Genomic DNA, 25502 nt, shown 5'->3' on the forward strand with positions numbered 1-25502 from the left:
GTGCACACCCTCAAACAGTCTGACTCCAAACTCCACTATGGTGAAGACCAAAGAGCTGTCAAAGGACACCAGAAACAAAATTGTAGCCCTGCACCAGGCTGGGAAGACTGAATCTGCAATAGCCAACCAGCTTGGAGTGAAGAAATCAACTGTGGGAGCAATAATTAGAAAATGGAAGATATACAAGACCACTGATAATCTCCCTCGATCTGGTGCTCCACGCAAAATCCCACCCCGTGGGGTCAGAATGATCACAAGAACGGTGAGCAAAAATCCCAGAACCACGCGGGGGGACCTAGTGAATGAACTGCAGAGAGCTGGGACCAATGTAACAAGGCCTACCATAAGTAACACACTATGCCACCATGGACTCAGATCCTGCAGTGCCAGACGTGTCCCACTGCTTAAGCCTGTACATGTCCGGGCCCGTCTGAAGTTTGCTAGAGAGCATTTGGATGATCCAGAGGAGTTTTGGGAGAATGTCCTATGGTCTGATGAAACCAAACTGGAACTGTTTGGTAGAAACACAACTTGTCGTGTTTGGAGGAAAAAGAATACTGAGTTGCATCCATCAAACACCATACCTACTGTAAAGCATGGTGGTGGAAACATCATGCTTTGGGGCTGTTTCTCTGCAAAGGGGCCAGGACGACTGATCCGGGTACATGAAAGAATGAATGGGGCCATGTATCGTGAGATTTTGAGTGCAAACCTCCTTCCATCAGCAAGGGCATTGAATATGAAACGTGGCTGGGTCTTTCAACATGACAATGATCCAAAGCACACCGCCAGGGCAATGAAGGAGTGGCTTCGTAAGAAGCATTTCAAGGTCCTGGAGTGGCCTAGCCAGTCTCCAGATCTCAACCCTATAGAAAACCTTTGGAGGGAGTTGAAAGTCCGTGTTGCCAAGCGAAAAGCCAAAAACATCACTGCTCTAGAGGAGATCTGCATGGAGGAATGGGCCAACATACCAACAACAGTGTGTGGCAACCTTGTGAAGACTTACAGAAAACGTTTGACCTCTGTCATTGCCAACAAAGGATATATCACAAAGTATTGAGATGAAATTTTGTTTCTGACCAAATACTTATTTTCCACCATAATATGCAAATAAAATGAAAAAAAAACAGACAATGTGATTTTCTGGATTTTTTTTTCTCAGTTTGTCTCCCATAGTTGAGGTCTACCTATGATGTAAATTACAGACGCCTCTCATCTTTTTAAGTGGTGGAACTTGCACTATTGCTGACTGACTAAATACTTTTTTGCCCCACTGTAAGTAGCAGCAATGCTTTGAAAACCAGAAATTAGATGACAGCTTTTCCTCATTGTCGCTCATCTCCAGAATGCCTGTATCAGTATACATACTGTATACTGACAATATTTTGAATGTTTTGGCTACATTGCCACGCTGAGATTGTGATTTTTTTTTTTACATTTTGCAGATTTTCTGCAGCATTTCTGCACTTATAAAGGCTATATTCCCATAATGAGTATTTGATGCAATTTTAATGTTGTAGATTTTCTGCACCTATCAGCTAAATTAGGTCACTTTCGTTTTTTAATGGCATTTTTGAGTGCGTTATTTTACATGCATTTTTATTCTGTTTTTGATTATGCAGTGTTTATCATGTTTTGTTATTGTCATGTTTTAAATAAAGATGCTTTCCTTTTGATTACAGATGAGTGGATCGTTCTGTGCAACCCCGGTCCACATCCAGATCAGTTCTATTTAGTCATCAACGGGACAGGCACGAATTTCCCGAACTTCCAGGTTCCGCAGTGTGGCTTTTGATTTGTCAGCCTGACATGTGCGGCGCACAGATGACGTCTCAACATTCAGGCTAATCACAAAAAGCCAAGCACAAAAATTTCCCGAGATAGGTATCAATTACATCAAACAAGAAAAAAGTCCGAATTTCAAATCCCAAAAAAGACACAGAAAAGGTGAAAGAGTTTTTTAAATGAACATATAACGTTTATTAATTGGGGGAAATGTTTATAACTGTAATGGTGGTCTGGTGAATGGGGAAATATGATCACTTACGGTATATGCTAAGCAATTTTCTGTTTTTTTGAGCTTATTATTGTTTTAATAGGTTATGAATAATATCTGTATATACTGTATAATGTATTTCCTTTCTTATACCTTTATATATACAATATTACATTTCACTCATTATGCATTGATTAGTTTTGTCAAATTTACACTGGTCCCTTCACTTTGGGTACAATTGTCATTCATACTTATATAAAAAAAATGATTTATATGACCAACTACAGTTATGTGTATGGTCTTTTCACATTTTACCTATTATTGCCTTTTATTTCAAGCTCTCACTTATGTAATGACCAGGCCGAACGTTCTCTGCTATCCACCCCCACATGGTGTCCACAGCCAAAGGAATTATGACACACACCGGTCTCGGGGATAACAGTTGCTTTTACTTCAGCAGGAACGGGAATTATAACTTGGAACAAATAAGGAACAGTCTCTCATGGGTAGTCCACGGTAATTACAGTTCACACTTAGATGCTGAGATGTGATTGGGGTCTGGAGCTTTTAGAGCACTGGAAAATGTATTTGGTATTTTACAGAGGGAGGTAGATGCAGCAATTAGAGGTTACAGACCTGTACTTGGGGTTAGCTCCACAGTGTGTCACGGCACGTGACAAGTACTTATAGGTAAATGTAGAAACTGTGGTGAATCCTGTCAGAAAAACTTTAGATGTGGTCAATCCTGTCAGAAATACTTTAGATGTGGTGAATCCTGTCAGAACGTCTTTAGACTGATTTCTGTACAGGTTAGAGGGACCTCAGGCTTTTACGCCTGCAGGAGATCTTGAGGTAAAAACCTCCTTCACGTGTGCTCTGCTCTCCCTGAAGGCATCACTCAGACTAAAGAACATTCTAGACTTGCCTGGAAAACAGCTCCTCCTATTGACCATGTGACTAGGAGCTGGCCAATAGGAGACCGAATTCACATCTCAGATCCTTACAAAACAATAATTGAGTCATTGTATACTCTCACCATTTGATGGCGACAGAACACAGCAAATGAGAAATGCATTGCCTCCAAAATGGAGTTGACTAGAAATGGAGAATTACAGTTCACAAATAATGTAGAGGGCCAGTTAGAGAGTGAGCAGTAGTGTACAGAAGCTTCTCACAATTCAGTACTACTTAAAGGGACGGACACACTCTGGACTGGGTCACTACACTTACACTTTTCCCCAGTTTCCTTACACTCACTTCATATTATTTCACAATCCCACCCGGCATTTTTTTCCCCATTTGCTCCCCCTTCCATTCCGGGCCCCCTTCTTTACATTTCCCTAATCTCTATACTCATTTCAACATTCATTTAACAGATACCCCAGTTTTGGCCAGTGCGCATGCCCGGACTCCAATGCACCAGGGTCTTCTCGATGCGCTCATTTGGTATGCATGTGATCCCTGCTGCTTGGCAGCGGTGGATTGCTTCCATTCCATGGGTGCAGGAGGAAGTACCCCACGTGGTGTGGTGACATCTGTGCATGCACCGCCTATTAACCAACGTCATTGAGCGGCAGACTCTTCTCATTGGTGCACTTCACTATATATACTAACACAGGCACCTCCTTACGCCACGTCTCCTGATGAAGATTTTGTGAAATGCTCGTAGGGGCTGCAGGCTGGGACGTACTCTACTAACACCATGTAAGTTACAGCTGGGCACCGGAACCCTTTTTGGTTTACTGCTTAATTTGCACATTATGCATTAGAGCACTTTTAAAACAGAATCATTACATCCTAAGCGCCATCTCACCATGCACTATAGCACTTTCTAAAAACAGGATCACTGCCTCTTAATCTCCATCTCATTTGAGCATGACACCTTTATAGGTCTATTGGTATGCTTATGCAAATTTGATCTCTTTACGATCTCTTATTCTAACACTTATTAGTCCTAATATTGCTATTTGTTTAAATGCATATGAGGTAAAAAAATTTTTTGCTCAGCGCTTTTATGCACAGTTGTACTCCCATTTGAGATTGAAAAATGTACCACAGTTGTACTCTTATTTATTTCCCTATTATCCTACTCTGGTAGCTTTATTCTGAATTAATATGGATCTTATGTGTGCAATTAATAAACTTTATACCGTATGTTCGTTTCAAAAGCTTGTTGACCTCTTCTGTGTCTTTACAGTCAGCGAGGCTTTTTGTGGTATTAATCATAAGCCAAGTCTGTGATCCCAGAGGGTAAGAAAATCCCATAGCTCCTCTCATTGTTTATTACAGTTGTCTATGACAATGTCCACCTTATTGTATATCTCACAGCATGTCCTCGGCTTTCCCCATTCTTGAGCTCTATGAAACACACATTGATCTAACTGTCAAACATTGAAGGATATAGCTACCAGGCCATTATGCTAGCACTGCCCATATCAATTGAAAAAATTATCTTTTGACAAAGGTAACCTGCCAAGTTCCACTGAAAAGGTGATTGGTTGTCATGATCCATGCTGGATCATGACAGATAAAAGCACATGTAACCTTTTTTTTTTTCCTTAAGCTGTGTGCTTAAGTTTGGTTTTGCCCCCGGTGGCCCTTAGGATTATTACACAGTGGTGTCTTTTGTTCTAGTTTGCCCCCCGTGGTGGTGAGCATCATTGCACTCTGGTTTCTTTAGTTCAGTGCATGTGATTATAAAGCAGGTGTGATTGCTGGCTCTTTCTTATTAAAGAGTGTCAGGTGTTGCAATCACTGTTGGTGATAGTGTTCATTTCAACCATCCTTGGTGGAGGAAGGATCTAGAGAGAGGTCCTGGCAGCTCAGTCAGAGCCCTGTTGTGGAAGGAGTCAGAGGGGATTTCCTTGCAGCTCTGACAGAGCTTGGTGGCAGCTATTCAGGAGGAAAGCTGCATTCTAGTGGTGGACTCTGTTGCTGGGAGCAAGAGCAACAGAGCAAAGCTAAGTGGTGTTTCTCTGTCTGTATTTTTCCTGGTGTGTATTAGTACAGCGGTGAGGCCAGTGCCTGCATCATCCAGCTCCGAAGCAAGGGATAGGTGTAGGGTGTGCTAGGGTGACAGGTATCCCGATCGGCGCCCGGTGCGGAACCGACCTAGGGAACGTTAGGAGTGTGAGGGACACTGACTCAGGGGAGTGCAGGAGGTCTCCACGTCCCTGCTCCCTATTGCAGGGCCCACCGTTGTAACCGTTTTCCTCTTCCCCCGTGTCTTGTTGTTTTAGTTACCGGCCTGCGGGCCGTATCACACAGGACAGTTTCACGTGCTGTGTCTTGTTGCTTCAGTTACCGGCCTGCTGGTCGCTGTCCACGTGACATTGGTCTTGCTGGACTGTTTTGACCGGTTGTTTGTTAAAACTATACATACCGTATATGCTAGTTGATAACAATTATTTGCCACTTTATGCAAGCCACAAAGCTTTAAAATGCAATCCCATCCTAATCACCATATTCCACTGTTAAAAATAAAAACAACCTGACAGTCTGTACTCATCTTTGGTGATGGTGATGCATCTCCCTGCAGCGAATCAACAGCTGCTATGTTCCCCTTCACTCTCACTTCCTTTGAATGTAACTGAACATACAGTTGGGAAAATAAGTATTTGATATACTGCCCACTTTGCAAGTTTTCTCACCTACAAAGAATGGAGAGGTCTGTAATTTTTAATGTTGGTACACTTCAACTGTGAGAGACAGAATCTAAAAATAAAAACCAGAAAATCACATTGTCTGATTTATAAATAATTCAATTGCATTTTGTTGCATAAAAATATTTGATCACCTATCAATCAGCAAGAATTCTGGCTCTCACAGACGTGTTAGTTTTTCTTTAAGAAGCCCTTCTACTCTGCACTCATTACCTGTATTAACCCGTTTCTGACCTTAGATGTATCCATACGTTCAGGTCGCCTGGTACTTATCAAGTTTGGACATATGGATACATCCAAGCAATTTTGCACTCACAGATGCCGCTGGGTGTCAGCTGATTCTGACAGCTGGCACTCAGTGCCAGGAGCGGTCCTGCACCGTTCCCGGCACTTTAATCCCCTAAATGCTGCGACCTAAGTCGATCGCAGTATTTAGGGAGCAGGCAGAGGGTAGAAAGCCCTTCTGCCCTTGGATCGGAGACCCCGCGAAGTCATATGGGGGTTCCGATCATTGCCATGGTGAACTAATGTCGTCATGATGACATCTGGGTCATCAAAGATAGCAAAGTTGCTTGATCATGCTCAGAGCATGCTGAAGCAAGTTTGCCTGTCAGTATAGCCTGACAGCTTGCATAGCATAAGGATGCTTCTGCATCCCTATGATATACAAGCAATCAGCCTGCAAAAAATTTAAGTCCCATAGTAGGACAAAGTAAGAAATTTTAAAAAAGCATGCTTGTTACATTATATGTTTAAAACAACTGAAAAAAAATTGTAAAAATATATTAAAAAAACAAAACATAATAAAAAAATATAAATATATTGTACCAATAAATAAATAATTTTATGAAAAAAATATAAACAATAAAAGTACACATATTTGGTATTGCTGCATCTGGAACAACGGACCTAAAATATTACACCACTAGTTAACTCCTTTAATGAACACCGTAAAAAAAAACTAAAAATAAAAAGCAAGGCAAAAACAATGCTTTATTATCATACTGCTGTACAAAAAAGTGGAATAAAACACAATCAAAATGACAACCATGGTACCACTGAACACAACATATTGTCCCACAAAAAACAAGCCATCATACACCTCCATCAATTGAAAAATAAAAAAGTTATAGCTCTCAGAATAAAGCAATGCAAAATTAATAATTTTTTTCTATAAAATGTTTTTCATTCTGTAAAAGCACAAAAACATAAAAAAAACTATATAAATATGATATCGCTGTAATCGTACTGACCCGAAGAATAAAGCTGCCTTATCAATTTTACCACATGCGGAATTTAAAAGAAAAAAACAATTCCTGAATTGCTGTTTTTTTTTCATTCTGCCTCCCAAATATCGGAATAGAAAGCGATAAAAAAATGTAATGTTCCTAAAAATGGTACCAATAAAAACGTCAACTTGTCCCTGAAAAAACAAAACCTCCTATGACCCTTATCTACATAATGGGGAAAAAGTGTGTGTGTGTCAAGCCCCGCCCCTCATTATGATGTCATAATGGTTGCCATGGCGATGCTGATGTCATCATAGGTTGCAAGCCCCGCCGCTCTTTATGATGTTATAATGGTTGACTATGGGATGGAGGATGTGTGACGGGTATATGGGCACGGGAATATGGGATGGAGGATGTGTGATGGGTATATGGGCACTGGACTATCTGATGGAGGATATGTATGACGGGTATATGGACACGGGACTATGGGATGGCAGATATGTATGATGGGTATATGGGCACGGGACTATGGGATGGAGGATATGTATGATGGGTTTATGGGCATGGGACTATGAGATGAAGGATGTGTGATGGTATATGGGCACTAGACTATGGGATGGTGAATATGTATGATGGGTAAATGGGCATGGGACTATGGGATGGAGGATGTGTGATGGGTATATGGGCACTTGACTATGGGATGGAGGATATGTATGATGGGTATATGGGCACGGGCCTAGGGGATTGTGGATATGTATGATGGTTATATGGGCATGGGACTATTGGATGGAGGATAATTATAACTTGCTATAACTAACCGCAGTTAGTTACTATGCCCGGGCAGCGCCGGGCTCTTCAGCTAGTACTTTATAAGGCTGGTTGCATTATATTCAATGGGGAGCTGCATTATATTCTATAAGGGCTGCATTTTATTCAATGAGGGGGCTGCATTATACTATATGAGGGCTGCATTATATTCTACGAGGGGGTTACTTTATATTCTATGAGGGGGGGCTACCCCAACCCCTGCTACATAATTAAGACGTGTACTACCTTATATTATACCCTGATATTAGCATGTTTACTGCACAATTGGTGGTCTTGTATTTATTTCTATGTAACCTCATAGTGGGCCCCAAGAATGATTTTTTCTGGTGGACCCAAGGTGCTCCAGTCTGATGCTGTATAGCTCGGTAATACTCTATCTCCTCTGTTTCTCACTACGAAACTGCTTTTCCCTATATTACTCTTTGTGTTTTGCCTTATAAGTATCTTTACATTGTTTTATTATCATTGTCATTATTTTTACTCTTTCTACTCACCATTCCTTGATGTTCACCCCAGTCTGCACGGATGTATCTAGTAAATTCATTTACAATATATGTTGTTATATTTATGCACTGTGTTCTCTTTGGGATGTTTTGAAATGAAGATAGAATTATCACCAAATAGTTCTAAGTGGTATGTGTGGAGAAAACCAGGCAAGGCTCATCACCTGCCCAAGACAATCCCAATAGTAAAACAAGATGGTGGCAGCATGATGCTATGGGGGTGTTTTTCAGCTGCAGGGACAGATGACTGGTTGCAGTTGAAGGAATCATGAATGCGGCTAAGTACAGAGATATCCTGGATGAAAACCTCTTCCAGAGTGCTCTGGACCTCAGACTTGGCCGAAGGTTCACCTTTCAGCAAGACAATGATCCTAAGCACACAGCTAAATTACAAAGGAATGGCTTCAGAACAACTCTGTGACCATTCTTGACTGACCCAACCAGAGCCCTGACCTAAACCCAATTGAGCATCTCTGGAGAGACCTGAAAATGGCTGTCCACCAACTTTCACCATCCAACCTGACGGAACTGGAGAGGATCTGCAAGGAAGAGTGGCAGAAGATCGCCAAATCCAGGTGTGAAAAATTTGTTGCATCATTCCCAAGAACTCATGGCTGTACTAGCTCAAAAGGATGCTTCTACTCAATCCTGAGCAAAGGGTCTGAATACTTATGACTAGAGTTGAGCAAAAACAGGTCGGCCAGATTCATAAGTCGCCGACTTATGCAAAAGTTGGCTATGCGGTTGTCGACCCGAGCGCCAAAGTCGGTTTTCCCAGAATGCCTGCACATGACTTTTTTTCAGCCAATGAGCAAGGACGTACACTGTTGGCAACGAGATGACATGTGCAGCATCCAGGGAGAGAGAGAGATTTTGCCACCTCTAGGGTTAAAATTCATGCCAGCGAAAATCTTCCGGGCATGCACACTTTAAAAAAGTGGTCCGCCATGTAGTTGTGTTTACTGTACTCCACTCACTGCCGACCTTTATTCCCCATTGACTTGCATTGGGTTTCGTGTTTCAGTCGGACCTCTGACTTTTCCCGATAGTTGGCTGATTTTGTTCGACTCGACTTTTGAGAAAGTCGGGTTTCATGAAACCCGACTGGACCCTAAAAAAGGCAAAGTCGTTCATCCCTTCTTATGACCATGTGATATTTCAGTTTTTCTTTTTTAATAACTGCAAAAATTTCAACATTTGCTTTTTTTCAGTCAAGATGGGGTGCGGAGTGTACATTAATGAGAAAAAAATGAACTTTTTTGAATTTACCAAATTGCTGCAATGAAACCAGGAGTGAAAAATGTAAAGGGGTCTGAATATTTTCCGTACCCACTCTAAATACGTCCTTAGGGCCAATCCTGACAGATTTTTAATAGATTTTCATATGAATCAATAGAACAGCTTGCTTTACTGCTGGTCTGTATAAAAAAAAAGTTGAAAATCTGTCAGTAAGCAGGCCACTTTGCAAGAACGGAGATGTTTGTTAAACAGGCATTCTGTTAAGCGAAGTAAACTGTGCTGCCAGTCAATGCCTAATGGTTGGCACCATTTTAAATAGCAGAATTAGCTGCCGCTGTGTTTACAAAAGAAACACTCAATAACTGCTCCAAAGAGAATACAGCTATTGGAACACATTCAGCCCAGCTCTTGTCTGTCACAGCGCTAATCTACACTACCTACACATCAAATGCACTTAAAAGCTGTCATAGCTTTTATATAGCACTGAATAAATAAATCAAATTACTAGAAACAATATTGTAAAGCTGATTAATATTATCATCATCTGGTTAACGTTGACATCAGCCAAGTACCACCAGAATGTTAACTCCAAAATATCCCCATCCAATATTAAAGTATAATATGCATTCATAGATTAACCCCTTTCTGACATTGGGCGTACATTTACCCCGATATCGGACTCCCTCCCTTTGATGTGGGCTCCGGCGGTGAGCCCACATCTTTCCCAGCACATATCAGCTGTTTTGAACAGCTGACATGTGCCTGCAATAGCCAAGGGTGGAATCACGATCGACCAGCGACTATTAATCCGTTAAATGCCGCTGACAGCATAATTTAACATGCGTTTCCGGCAATTGCTCTGGAAATCCGCCCACCTGTGACCCGCATCATGTGGGTTTGTTGGCATGACAGCCAAAGGTCTCCTGGAAGTCGGCGCTCATAGCAAGTAATTTGGCTATGTGGAGGCGATCTGATCATCGCCTCTTTGTAGCAGAGCCGATCGAGGTGTAGCATCTTCTAGTCTCCCATGGAGACTATTGAAGCATGCCAGAAGTAAAACAAAAATGTTTTAAAAATATAAAAAAATGAAAGATATGAAAGTTCAAATCACCCCCCTTTCGCCCCATTCAAAATAAAACAATAAAAAAAATCAAATATACACATACTTGGCATCACCGCGTTCAGAATCGCCCAATTTATCAATAAAAAAGGATTAACTTTATCGCTAAATGGCGTAGTGAGAAAAAATAGTCAAAACACCAGAATTACGTATTTTGGTCACCGTGAGATTGCATTAAAATGCAATAACGGGTGATCAAAAGATCGTATCTGCACATAAATGGTATCATTCAAAACGTCAGCTCAGCTCACAGAAAATAAGCCCTCACCCAACCAGAGATCACGAAAAATGGAGACGCTATGGGTATCGAAATATGGCGCAATTTTTTTTTAACAATATTTGAAATTTTTTTTCACCACTTAGATAAAAAAAAGAACCTAGACATGTTTGCTGTCTATGTACTTGTAATGACCTGGAGAATCATAATGGCGGGTCAGTTTTAGCATTTAGTGAAGCTAGTAAAAAAGCAGAACAATAAACAAATGTGGGATTGCACTTGTTTTGCAATTTCACTGCACTTGGAATTTTTTTCCCATTTTCTAGTACAAGACATGGTAAAACCAAGGGTGTCGTTCAAAAGTACAACACGTCCCGCAAAGAATAAGCCCTCACATGGCCATATTGATGGAAAAATAAAAAAGTTATGGCTCTGGGAAGAAGGGGGGCGAAACCCCCCTGGGGGTTAAGGGGTTAAAAGGGTTTAATTTAAAAAAAGCAAATATCTAAGGTGATAATATAGTCAAAATATACAGCACAATGAGTGGAGCATCAAAAATCAGCCCAAAAATTAAGTGAATGCTGCACGTTTCACCAGATTTGGGTTTGTTTTAGAAACTTTAACCCTTTAAGTTTTTTCTCATTCATTTTTTCTTCCCTTTTTTCAAGAGACTTATTTTTACCATTAATGGGGATATCCAGGACTTTATTTCCTATGGTTCCAAACCCCTATTGACAAGTAATCACTAACTACCAGCTTGTGCTGCCTAGCACCAATCTCCACAACTCAGAGTGGTCACGGATCACTCCAGATGGCAATTTTCCTGCTTTCTGTGACCTGGCGTTGATTAATTGCATTAGGCTGAGACAGCTGTCAATCAACAAGACAAAGCAGAGAGGAAGAGAAAGAACTGCTCTGTTAATGTGACATCACAGGAAGCTCCAAGCTGGAAGACAACAGCACAGACCAGCACAGCAGACCAGTACAGACAGATAGTTAGCTACCAATAAGTGATTAGTCATGTAGGGAAAAAAGTCTTGGATATTCCATTTAAAATAGCTGTAGGAGAACATGTATTATGCAAGACAAATTGTAGTTTTCATTCATTATACTCCAGTTCAAAACTAACTATGACATACAAAGCCATCCACAACCTTTCTCCTCCATAAATCTGTGACATGGTTTCCTGGTACTTACGTGCACGCAACCTTCAATCCTCTCAAGATCTCATTCTCTACTCCCCTCTTATCTCTTCTTCCAACAACTGCATACAAGACTTCTCCCGTGCCTCCCCCATACTCTGGAAATCTCTACCCCAACACATCAGACTTTTGCCTACCATGGAAACCTTCAAAATTAACCTGAAGACCCACCTCTTCCAAAAAGCCTACAACCTGCAGTGATCCTCAGTCTACTGAACTGCCGCACGACTAACTCCACCCTCTCCTACTCGACTAACTCCACCCTCTCCTACTGTGTCCTCACCCATCCCTTGTAGACTGTGAGCCCTCGCGGGCAGGGTCCTCTCTCCTTTTATACTTGTGTGTGCCTTGTATTGCTCATGTTTATTGTGCTTGTCTTTGTCTGTCCCTTTTTTCACATGTAAAGTGCCATGGAATAAATTGTGCTATAAAAATGAATATTTATAATAATAATTATTGTACAGAATAACTGAAAAAAGATTCCAAATAGAGTTAAAAGGTGAAAAAATACAATTTCGCCATGGTATTTGGAGTTTTGCTTTTTCTGCGTTCATTGTTAAATAAAAATGACCAGGCAATATGATCTTGAGGTCACATCATGATTATTTTGTTACCAAACTTATATTTTTTGTATATTTTAGTTGCTAAACAAGAAATTCAAAAGATTCTTGAAAGCAAAAAAAAATGCATTATGTGTCTATTTGCTAAGACATGTAGCTTATTTATTTTTTATGTCGACGGACCAGTATGAGGGCTTGTTTTTTTGCTAGATGAGCTGTAGTTTGTATAGATATTACTTTGAGGCACATACAATGTTTTAATCTCTTCTTATTGCAATTATTTTGGGAAGTAAAGAGAACAAAAAATGGCAATTCTGGCATTTCAATTTTTGTTTCTTTAGGCATTTAATGTATGTTTTAAATAATTTCATGCTTTGAACATGGGAAACATGTGTCGGGCCCTGTGATATCCCTCTAGGTTATCACCAGTCCAGTGGGTGAGCCAATCTCATGGATTATAAAACCTACATAAGAATAAAAAGTATACAGAAAACTCCAGTCATGGAAGAATAAAATTTCATACAATTTTATTGACAAAATATGTTAAAAAACATGCACCATATCATAAATGATGCATGTTAGAGGAATCAAAAAAGGAAAGTAAATTAAGTGTAGAAAAAGGAGGTGGTAAGTCAAGATTGACCATGGGTAACAGTAGTGATTGTTGTGCAATGTTAAGCCATAAAATACTGATCAAATTAAAAAAAAATGTTAAGTTTAAATAACTATCATTAAAGTTTGTCAGTCCAAATAGAAACAAATGCAGTATATTGCTTGCCCATGATGGAATCAGCAGATCATAAACGTTACCACAACCACCCTAATGTGCGTTTCGCAGTTTTACTTTCTCAAGGAGAGTGTGTGGATTGGATTGGGTTTGATATTAATACTCATATATTTATTTCTACCTTTAAAATTGCCATACAGTGATATGCCTCCCTTAACCCATTGATTTCGGGTGACTACTGAAAAGTACACCCTGGGGCATACTACGCATTGTGTTGTGATTTTTTTTAGTTATGGTATTTCCTTGTTCAAGAAGTGTTTACTAGGGCCACTTTTTCCCCCCTTTTTCACATTTTTTAATTGTTCTGGTTCATCCACCAGGTTTTCTGGTGCCCTCACATTTTTTTTTTAACAAAGGATGAAGTTTTAATATTTCTTGTAATAAAATTTGATGGCTTTTACTATTATTGATTTGCCTTTTTATATCTCTATTTTTAAGTATATTGCATTATTTTCATATTCTGATAGATCAGACTTTAACTCCTTCACTTCAAAGCCAGTTTTCACATTCCTGACCAGGCCAATTTTTACAATTCTGACCACTGTCACTTTATGAGGTCATAACTCTGTAACGCTTCAATGGATCCCACTGATTCTGAGATTGTTTTCTTGTGACATATTGTACTCCATGATAGTGGTAACATTTATTTAATATGGCTTGCATTTATTTGTGAAAAAAATGGAAATTTGGTGAAAATGTTGAAAATTTTGCAATTTTCAAAATCTTAATTTTAATTTTATACCCTTAATTCAGAGAGTCATATCACAAAATAGTTAAATAACATTTGCGACATGCCTACTTTCCATCAGCACCATTTTTGAATCATAATTTTTTTTTGTTAGGAAAGGGTTAAAATTTGACCAGTGATTTCTCATTTTTACAACAAAATTAGCAAAACCATTTTTTTAGTGACCACCTCACATTTGAAGTGACTTTGAGGGGCCTATATGACAGAAAATACCCAAAAGTGACACCATTCTAAAAACTGCACCCCACTCAAGGTACTCAAAACCACACCACATTCAAGAAGTTTATTAACCCTTCAGGTGCTTCACAGGAATTATTGGAATGTGGAAGGAAAAAATAAACATTTACTTTTCTTTCACAAAAAAATTTCTTTAGACCTAATTTTTTTTACTTTCGCAAGAGTAACAGGAGAAAATGAACCATACAAATTGTTGTGCCATTTCTCCTGAGCATTTCTTCCTGAGCTTTCAGCAGGGCTCGGAAGGGAAGGAGCTCCATTTCACTTTTTGAATGTAAAATTTTCTTCAAAAATTAGCAGATACCATGTCGCGTTTGGAGAGCCCCTGATGTGCCTAAACAGTGGAAACCCCAACAATTGACACCATTTTGGAAACTAGACCCCTTAGGACAGAGACACAAAAGTGATTTAAAAATCGGTCCGATTTTGATGCAGGAGAGTCGGACAAGTGTAATGCAGTTGTCATGCGAGTGTCATGCATTTTTTATACGAGTACAATCCGATTTTTCACACCTAGTAGCTGATTTACATCAGAATGCAGTGCGATTTCAATCAGACTGCAATGCAAATTCTGTTGGTGGTATGTTGGCCCATTCCTCCATGCAGATCTCCTCTAGAGCAGTGATGTTTTGGGCCTGTCACTTTAGGCTGAAAGTGCCCCTGTCTGCTTATACTCAAGTCACCCCACCAGACTTCCCTCTCCCCCAATCCATCTCCCTTCCCCGGGGGTGTTTCTTACCCCCTCCTTCACAGCAGCAGCATTGGCGGTGGAGCAGTGCAATCCTGGCATGTATTGAGGTAGTGGCATGCTGGTAACTTATGGAGCAAGCGGTAGCTGTATGGCAGGTGGAGGTTGTGGGCAGCCTGAGTCCCGGAGGTAGCGGTGTGCTGGTAACATATGGGGCAAGCGGTACCTGTACGGCAAGTGGAGATTGCGGCCAGCCTGTATTTTCAGTGCGCACACTTCACTTCCGGTCCAGTCAGTATGGCTTATGAATATTTATGACATCACCGGAAGTGAAGCGTGCAGCACTGAAAATAAAGGCCGCTCGCAACCTCCACCTGCCGTACAGTTACCGCTTGCTCCATAAGTTACCAGCAAGCCACTACCTCCGGGACTCAGGCCGCCTGCAACCTCCACCTGTCATATGGCTACTGCTTGCTCCGCAAGTTACCGACACGCTGCTACCTCCGGGACTCAGGCCGCCCGCAACCTCCACCTGCCGTACCGCTTGCTCCATAAGTTACCGACATGCCGCTACCTCCGGGACTCAATACATGCCAGGATTGAGCTGCTCCGCTTCCGCTGCTGCTGTGAAGGAGGGGATAAGAAACACCCCAGGGAAAGTGAGACGGACCAGGGGAGAGGGGAGACAGATTGCTTGCCTACATGACTGTTATTGCTGCCCCAGGATAACGCTGCTGTGAAGAAGTGGGTGAGAAACACCCCCGTGGGAGACTTGTGGACTGACAGGGAGAGGGAAGACTCGCGGACCCGGTAGCTGCTGCATAAACCCCCCCCCCTCGGCTTATACTCAAGACAATAGGTTTTCCCAGTTTTTTAGGTAAAATTAGCTATCTCAGCTTATACTCGGGTCGGCTTATACATGAGTATATATGGTACTATGTACAGTCATATGTAAAAGTTTGGGCACCCCTATTAATGTTAACCTTTTTTCTTCATAACAATTTTGGTTTTTGCAGCAGGTATTTCAGTTTCATATATCAAATAACTGATGGACTCAGTTATATTTCTGGATTCAAATGAGGTTTATTGTACTAACAGAAAATGCGCAATCTGCATTTAAACAAAATTTGACCGGTGCAAAAGTATGGGCACCCTTATCATTTTCTTGATTTGAACACTCCTAACTACTTTTTACTGACTTCCTGAAGCACTAAATTGGTTTTGTAACCTCATTGAGCTTTGAACTTCATAGCCAGGTGTATCAAATCATGAGAAAAGGTATTTAAAGTGGACACTTGCAAGTAGTTCTCCTATTTGATTCTCCTATGAAGAGTGGTATCATGGGCTCCTCAAAACAACTCTCAAATGATCTGAAAACAAAGATTATTCAACATAGCTTTTCAGGGGAAGGATACAAAAAGTTGTCTCAGAGATTTAACCTGTCAGTTTCCACTGTGAGGAACATAGTAAGGAAATGGAAGAACACAGGTACAGTTCTTGTTAAGCCCAGAAGTGGCAGGCCAAGAAAAGTATCAGAAAGGCAGAGAAGAAGAATGGTGAGAACAGTCAAGGACAATCCACAGACCACCTCCAAAGACCTGCAGCATCATCTTGCTGCAGATGGTGTCACTGTGCATCGGTCAACAATACAGCGCATGAATAACGCCTTTTTGTATGACCAAACAACTCAATCTTTGTTTCATCAGTCCACAGGACCTTCTTCCAAAATGTAACTGGCTTGTCCAATTTGTGCTTTTGCATACCTCAGGCGACTCTGTTTGTGGCGTGCTTGCAGAAACGGCTTCTTTCGCATCACTCTCCCATACAGCATCTCCTTGTGCAAAGTGCGCTGTATTGTTGACCGATGCACAGTGACACCATCTGCAGCAAGATGATGCTGCAGGTCTTTGGAGGTGGTCTGTGGATTGTCATTGACTGTTCTCACCATTCTCCTTCTCTGCTTTTCTGATATTTTTCTTGGCCTGCCACTTCTGGGCTTAACAAGAACTGTACCTGTGTTCTTCCATTTCCTTACTATGTTCCTCACAGTGGAAACTGACAGGTTAAATCTCTGAGACAACTTTTTGTATCCTTCCCCTGAAAAGCTATGTTGCATAATCTTTGTTTTCAGATCATTTGAGAGTTGTTTTGAGGAGCCCATGATGCCACTCTTCATAGGAGAATCAAATAGGAGAACTACTTGCAAGTGGCCACCTTAAATACCTTTTGTCATGATTTGATACACCTGGCTATGAAGTTCAAAGCTCAATGAGGTTACAAAATCAATTTGGTGCTTCAGGAAGTCAGTAAAAAGTAGTTAGGAGTGTTCAAATCAAGAAAATGATAAGGGTGCCCATACTTTTGCACCGGTCAAATTTTGTTTAAATGCAGATTGCACATTTTCTGTTAGTACAATAAACCTCATTTGAATCCAGAAATATAACTGAGTCCATCAGTTATTAGATATATAAAACTGAAATAGCTGTTGCAAAAACCAAAATTGCTATAAAGAAAAAAGGTTAACATTAATAGGGGTGCCCAAACTTTTACATATGACTGTATATCTTTATATTGCAGAGATATAGATAGAAGATTAGTGATTAATTAATTTGTCGGCTTCGTAAAATCATTACAGAAGCAGACAGGATAGGAGACATAGTTTACATACAGTAAACCCATGCAGAACAGTTAGATTTATATATGTCAGTAACCAATACTGTTAGTAGTGTGTGTGTGTGCGTGTGTGTGTGTGTGTGTAAAATTTGGGACCTGTATGTATTTAAGAAAATAATGTTTTCATGGAAAAAACTGGCATGGGCTCCTGCACAATTTTGTGCACCAGAGAGGGAAAGCCAATGACTGAGGGCAGATATTAATAGCCTAGGAACAGACCATGGTTATTGCCCCCCCCAGCTAAAAACATGTGCCCCCAGCCACCCCAGAAAAGGCGCATTTGTAAGATGTGCCAATTCTGGTACTTAGCCTCGCTCTTACCACTGCCCTGCAGTGGTGGCATGTGGGTTAATAAGGGGTTAATGATGCCCTCGATCTCCTGTAACTCACAGGTGCTTCATTGAAGTTTATAATGTAGATCTGTGAAAATAAAAAAAAAATTTCCTAGATCTAAATCTTTTTTATCTCCAAATTTTGCATTTTCATAAGGGTAACAGGAGAATTTGCACCATTCAATTTGCACCATTCTATTTCTCCTGAGTGCTCAGATACATGGAGGAAAACAACTCTGGGTGCATGGCAGGGCTTGGAAGGGAAGGAGCGCCATTTGACTTTTTGAATACAAAATTTGCTATAATAATTATCTGATGCAATGTTACGTTTGGAGATCTCCTGATGTGGCTAAACAGTAGAAACCCCCTGCAAGTGACACCATTTTGTAAACCCTTTGGGAATTTATCTTCAGATGTAGTGACGATTTTGATTCCATGGGTGTTTTCCAGAAAACAAGCAGCAGTGGATGATGTTGAATGAAAATTGCAAACTGCTGTTGTAGCGACCACTACATTATGCCCAGCTCAAACTTCTGGAGACATGCACCTGTAAAATAGGCAGGCTGTCATCACTACAGAAATGTCAAACATGTGATTTAGGCACATTGGGGCTCAGAAGGGAGGGGGGAATTGTGATTTGGGAGCAGAAAACTTGCTACATTTCTTTTGGGGGGGTGAAGACCCATTTCACTTTTCCAGAGCCTTTGTACTACCAGCAACGTGGAAGCCCCCTATATTTCCGTTAACACATGACAGACCTGAGTGAGGGCTTGCTTTTTTTGTGGATTGAGTTGAAGCTTTTAATGAGAACATTTTACATAACATTTATGATCACATTTATCCGGCACTCTACACTGAGCACTTATATCGGGGTTTCCATCTAAATCTCCAAGTGACATGACAGATGAAACCCTCTATGGATCCATTCACTTTAATGAGGCAGCAGAGTTACTCTGGACTCTTTCTGGCCTCTGTTCAGCAGTGTCCTTCTTTTCAGAAGTGCATAAAACTGTGGCCAAAGGCACTTTTATGCAATCCTAAAAAGACGGACATCATCGGATCACAAGTCAGATTGCGTCCAAAGTGCCATCATCTACCTCATTATAGTGAATCTTCTGCCGGGGGTTCAGTCTGAATCACATATTTCAGCGATTTACATAGAAACTCTGGCGGAAGCGCTCAGCGTAGAGAGCAGGATAAATGAGCTCTGAGTCTTACTGTGATCTTTGGGAGGCAGAATGAAAAAATCAACAGCATGTGAAGAATTGCTTTTATTTATTTTTTACGCCGTTCCTCGTGCGATCTAAGTGATTTGGTGATTTTATTCTTCGGGTCAGTGCGATTACAATGATATGAGATTTATAATGGGTTTTATGTTTGGCTGCTGTCACACACCAAGAGATGCTTTTTATTGCGAAAACTAGACTTGCATCACCATATTTTGAGAGCTATTATTTTTCCATTTTTCGCCCGACAGAGTCATGTTATGGCTTATTTGTTGCGGGACGAGCTGATGTTTTTATTGGCACCATTTTCAGGCACATTTCATTTTTTTTAATCACTTTCTTTTCAGATTTTTGGGAGACAGAATGAACAAAAAACAGCAATTCAGGAATTGCTTTTTGTTTTTTATACTCTTCCGCATGTGGTAAAATTGGTAAGGCAGCTTTATTCTTCGGGTCAGAATAATTACCCAATTTTTATAGTTTTTTATGTTTTGATGCTTTTACACAATAAAGACTATTTTATAGAAAAAATGATTATTTTTGCTTCGCTTTATTCTGAGAGCTATAATTTTTTTATTTTTCTGCTGATGCAGCTGTATGGTGACTTGTTTTTTGCGGGACAAGGTGACAACTTGAGCCGTACCATTTTTATTTACATTTGTCTTTTTATCGTGTTTTATTGCACTTTTTGTTTGGTGGTACAATGATAAAGCATTGTTTTTTGCCTCTTTTTAATTTTTTTACGGTGTTTACTGAAGGGGTAAAACTATTGTGACAGTTTTATAGAGCAGGTCGTTTCGGACACGGTGATATCCAATATGTGTAGTTTTATTGTTTATTTTTTTATTTACAGAAATAAATGTACTTATTGGAAAAATATGTTTCTTTTTTTTTCTTTATTTGGGGATTTAAAAAAAATATATATTTTTACACTTTAATTTTGTTTTTCACTTTTTCTCATTGTCCCATCCTGGGACATTACTGTATAGTGCAAGCAACGAAACTTGGAAAGAAAAAAAGCGCAATAGGGTCTTAACTGGTAACAAAAATGTGGCAAGGAAAGGGATCCACTCACCTTATATAGTTGCTACAAAGCAACATGTAACTGGCATGAAATATACAGTCATGGCCAAAAGTTTAGAGAATGACACAAATATTATATTTTCACATGATCTGCTGCCCTCTGGTTTTTATGTGTTTGTCAGATTTTTTTTTATCACATACAGAAATATAATTGCAATCATATTATGAGTAACAAAAGGTTATATTGACAGTTAGAATGAGTTAATGCAGCAAGTCAATATTTGCAGTGTTGACCCTTCTTCAGGACCTCAGCAATTCTCCCTGGCATGCTCTCAATCAACTTCTGGATCAAATCCTAACTGATAGCAGTCCATTCTTGCAAAATCAATGCTTTTATTTTGTCTGAATTTGAAGGTTTTTGTTTGTCCACCCGTCTCTTGATGATTGACCACAAGTTCTCAATGGGATTAAGATCTGGGGAGTTTCCAGGCCATGGTCCCAAAATATCTATGTTTTGTTCCCTGAGCCATTTAGTTATCACCTTGCTTTATGGCAAGGTGCTCCATCATGTTGAAAAAGGCATTGTTGATCGCCAAACTGCTCTTGGACGGTTGGGAGAAGTTGCTCTTAGAGGACATTCTGGTACCATTCTTTATTCATGGCTGTGTTTTTAGGCAAGACTGAGAGAGAGCCCATTCCCTTGGCTGAGAAGCAACCCCACACATGAATGGTTTCAGGATGCTTGACAGTTGGCATGAGACAAGACTGGTGGTAGCGCTCACCTGGTCTTCTCCGAATAAGCCGTTTTCCAGATGTCCCAAACAATCGAAAAGGGGATTTATCAGAGAAAATGACTTTACCCCAGTCCTCAGCAGTCCACTCCCTGTACCTCTTGCAGAATATCAGTCTGTCCATGATGTTTTTTCTGGAGAGAAGTGGCTTCTTTGCTGCCCTCCTTGAGACCAGGCCTTGCTCCAAGAGTCTCCGCCTCACAGTGCGTGCAGATGCACTCACACCTGCCTGCTGCCATTCCTGAGCAAGCTCTGCACTGCTGGTAGCCCGATCCCGCAGCTGAAACACTTTTAAGAGACGGTCCTGGCGCTTGCTGGTCTTTCTTGGGCACCCTGGAGCCTTTTTGGCAACAAGGGAACCTCTCTCGTTGAAGTTCTTGATGATGCGATAGATTGTTGACTGAGGTGCAATCTTTCTAGCTGCGATACTCTTCCCTGTTAGGCCATTTTTGTGCAGTGCAATGATGACTGCATGTGTTTCTTTAGAGATAACCATGGTTAACAGAAGAGAAACAATGATGCCAAGCACCAGCCTCCTTTTAAAGTGTCCAGTGGGGTCATTCTTACTTAATCATGACAGATTGATCTCCAGCCCTGTCCTCATCAACACCCACACCTGTGTTAATGGAGCAATCACTGAAACGATGTTAGCTGGTCCTTTTAAGGCAGGGCTGCAATGATGTTGAAATGTGTTTTGGGGGATAAAGTTAATTTTATAGGCAAATATTGACTTTGATATAACAAGAGAACATAGAATGGCAGATTTGCAAAAATTTGCAAAAATTCTCTGCAGCCAAAAATATGGCAGTAATCAGCAAGTGCTGAACAACAAATACAGGGTATTTAGTCGATACGTTTTTTTGCAAAAAAATGTGTACCAAGCTGCCTCACCAACATCAAGGTAACCCGTGTCGAAGCAGTACCTATCTAATGTATTTAATACCTGAACATCTGAACAGTGTCTTGACATGAACAGGATTCAGACAGGCTGCTCCACAGTGCAATATTGACTTTGCAAGTAATTGCTGTTAAGCTGATCACTCTTTATTACATTCTGGAGTATATGCAAATTGCCATTAGAAAAAATGAAGCAGTAGACTTTGTAAAAATTAATATTTGTGTCATTCTCTAAACTTTTGGCCATGACTGTATATCAGCTGCTGCAAGGACATTGGTCACTAGAAGGACCAAACAATGCAAAACCTGTTTTCTGAATAAATTTTTTCCATTAGAAACCATTGTGGATTTGTCATCAAGAGCGCAGGAGTGATATCTCCCTCCCGATAGTTTTACATCACTATATAGTGTCAGTTCACAGAGCATCGGTGCAGCATCTGACAGTTAGGGAAGGAAGCATGTCAGCGCATGCTCTATGCACCCCACCATACCCGACCTGTGATTCAAATGTATGTCACATATCGCTAAAGGGGTAATTCTAAACAAAATTTTCTGCACTGGCAATATATCCTATGTCTTTGACATGTGACAATTAATAAAAACTTGAAAAAACTGCTTGGTTCTAAAATGGAATGTGTCATTAGAAAATTACATATTTAGTTTTATATTGAGTATATATTTTTAACCCCTTCAAAACATCAGCCGTACATGTAAGGCACTGCGAGAGGTGTGTTCCCGCCAGTGCAAACAAATGCAGGAGTCAGTGCTATATGACAGCTAACACCATGCAGCAGTGCTCTTAACCCCTTTGATGCCACTGTCAATAATAACAGCGACATTGATCGGCATTGCAGAGGTAGGGAGCTCCCTCTCTACTCCGATCGGCACAACGTGATCGCGATATCCCTGTATTTAGCACCATCCATCTTCCTCTCGATTCTTTGGGTGATGAACTGTGTTGGCTGGGCACCAGACATGGAATTTACCTTGGTGGCCAAAAACTAAATTTTGGTCTCATTTGACCACAGCACCTTCTTCCATACATTTGGAGAGTCCATTTTTGTGTGTAAGTAAAAGCCTTTTTTTAACACACTCTTCCATAAAGGCCACTTCTATGGAGCGTATGGCTTACTGTGATTGTACGGACAGATAATCCAGTCTCTGTTGGGAAGTCTGGAGCTCCTTCAGGATTACCTTTGGTCTCTGTGCTGCCTTTCTGATTAATGCCCTCCTTGTATGGGCTGAGAGTTTTGGTGGGCGGCCCTCTCTTGGCAGGTTTGTTGTGATACTATGTTGTTTCCATTTGATGATAATGGATTTAATGGGGCTTCAAAGATCAGTACAGTACTGTAGGGATTGGGATATTTTTTTAATAAACCCAACCCTGACTTGTACTTCTCAACAACTTTGCCCCTGACTTGTTAGGAGATCTCCTTGGTCTTCATGCTGTTGTTGGGTTATTGGTGCCTCTTGCTAAATGGAGTTGCAGCCTCCGTGGCTCTTCAGAAAAGTTGTGTATATACTGACAGACCATGTGACAATAAGATTGCACACAGATGGACTTCCTTTCACTAAGCAGGTGATTTATGAAGGTAATTGCTGGCACCAGAAATTTTTAAGGACTTCATCGCAAAAGGAATGAATACACATGCACATGCCAATGTTTAGTTATTTGGTCTCATAAATTTAATTAATGCCTACATTTTTCTCACTTCACTTCACCAACTTAGACTATTTAGTGATGATGCATCAGACACAAATCAGATTAAAACAAATGTAAACACAGGTTGTAATGTAACAAAATAAGTAGAAAAAAAAGAGCCAAGGGCGTGAATACTTTCGCAATTCACTGTATAATAAGGCAGATTGAGACACTGTGGATGCCGTCTGGCCTATCATCCAGCATCCACATCCGGCATTCTTCTTTTTAAGCATGGAGAATAGCAAGGTCAAACACAGTTTTGTGCACCTCTGAAAATAAGGACATCACTGAACAGGGGCAAGATGGAGCACAGAATAACTCAGCTACCTCAATATATGTGAATGGATCCCTTGGAAGTTTCATCTGAATCATTTCATTAGGGGATTTAAATGAAAACCCTAATGTAAATGCTCAGCGTAGAGAACAGAATAAATGTGATGCCAAATGTTATGTAAAATGTTCCCAATAAAAGCTTCAACTCAATCCACAAAAAGCAAGTCCCCACTCAGGTCTGTCATCTCTCAATTGAAATATTATAGGGAGCTTCCACGTTACTGATAGTGCAAAGGCTTTGGAAAAGCTAAATGTTTCCTCATCCCCCAAAAGAAACCTAGCAAATTCTGCTCTCCTAAATCCAAATTCCCACTTTTCCTCTGAGCCCCAGTGTGCCCAAACTGCAGGTATCATTCATGTTTGGCATTTCTGTAGCAAAGAGAGCCCACTTAATTTACTGAGTCCATGTCTCCAGAACCATGAGCTGGGAACAATGTATTGGTACTACACTTTATGGGCACTACACCGTATGAGCACTACAATGTATGAGCACTACAATGGAAGATTTGCATTTTCACTTAGCAACATCCAGTGTTCCTGGTTTCTGGAAAACACTCATGGAGTCAAAATCATCACTGCACTTGAAGACAAATTCCCAGAGTGATGTAATTTCCAAAATGGGGCCATTTGAGGGGGGATTCTGCTTTTCTGGCAGTTAAGGGCTCTGTATGTGCTCACAAACAACTCTACCAAAATTTGTTCTCCAAGAGTCACATAGCGCTTCTTCCATTCCGAGTCTCGCCATAAGACTAAGCATATATGGGGTACAGAAATTGTGTGACAAATTTTGGTGCCATTTTACCCATTACCCATGTGAAAATGCAAAATCTGTTGCTAAAACTACATTTTTGTTGTAAAAATGTAATTATTTTTTCTTCACCTCACAATGGTATAAGGTTCTGTGACACACCCATAGTGTCAATATGACTACTGCTCTCCTAGATTAATTCACTAAGAGTTGTTTATAAAATGAGATCACTTATAGGGAGGTTTTGATTTTCTGGCACCTCAGGGGCTCTGCCAATGTGCCAAACCATTCAGCAAGATGTGCACTACAATATGGATCTCTTTACCTTCTGAGCTTTGCACTGTGCCTCAAAAGTAGTTTTCGACCACATGTACGGTATTGACATACTCAAGCGAAATTATGCAACATATTTTGTTATCCTTTTCCTCCTATTATCCTTTTGAAAATTGAAAACTTGAGATTAAAGTAACATTTTAGTGGAAAAAATGGTAATTTTAAATTGACTCAGCCAAATGTTATACAACTCTGTGAACCACTTTAGGGTTGCAAATGCTCATTATATCTCTAGGTGAATTCCTCAAGAGGTGTAGTTTCCATTGTGGGGTCACTTGTGAGGGTGTCTGCTGTTTTGGCATGTCAATGACATCTACAATCTGTTCAAGCTTAAATTGTGCTCCAGAATTTAATTGGCACTCGTTCTCTTCTGAAGCCTGCTGTGTGCCCAAACAGTAGTTTTACACCACATATGGGGTATCAGTGTA

This window comes from Dendrobates tinctorius, unplaced genomic scaffold (genome assembly GCF_039654945.1).
Source record: "Dendrobates tinctorius isolate UK_male_01 unplaced genomic scaffold, ASM3965494v1 ptg000112l, whole genome shotgun sequence".
Taxonomy (NCBI): Eukaryota; Metazoa; Chordata; class Amphibia; order Anura; family Dendrobatidae; genus Dendrobates; species Dendrobates tinctorius.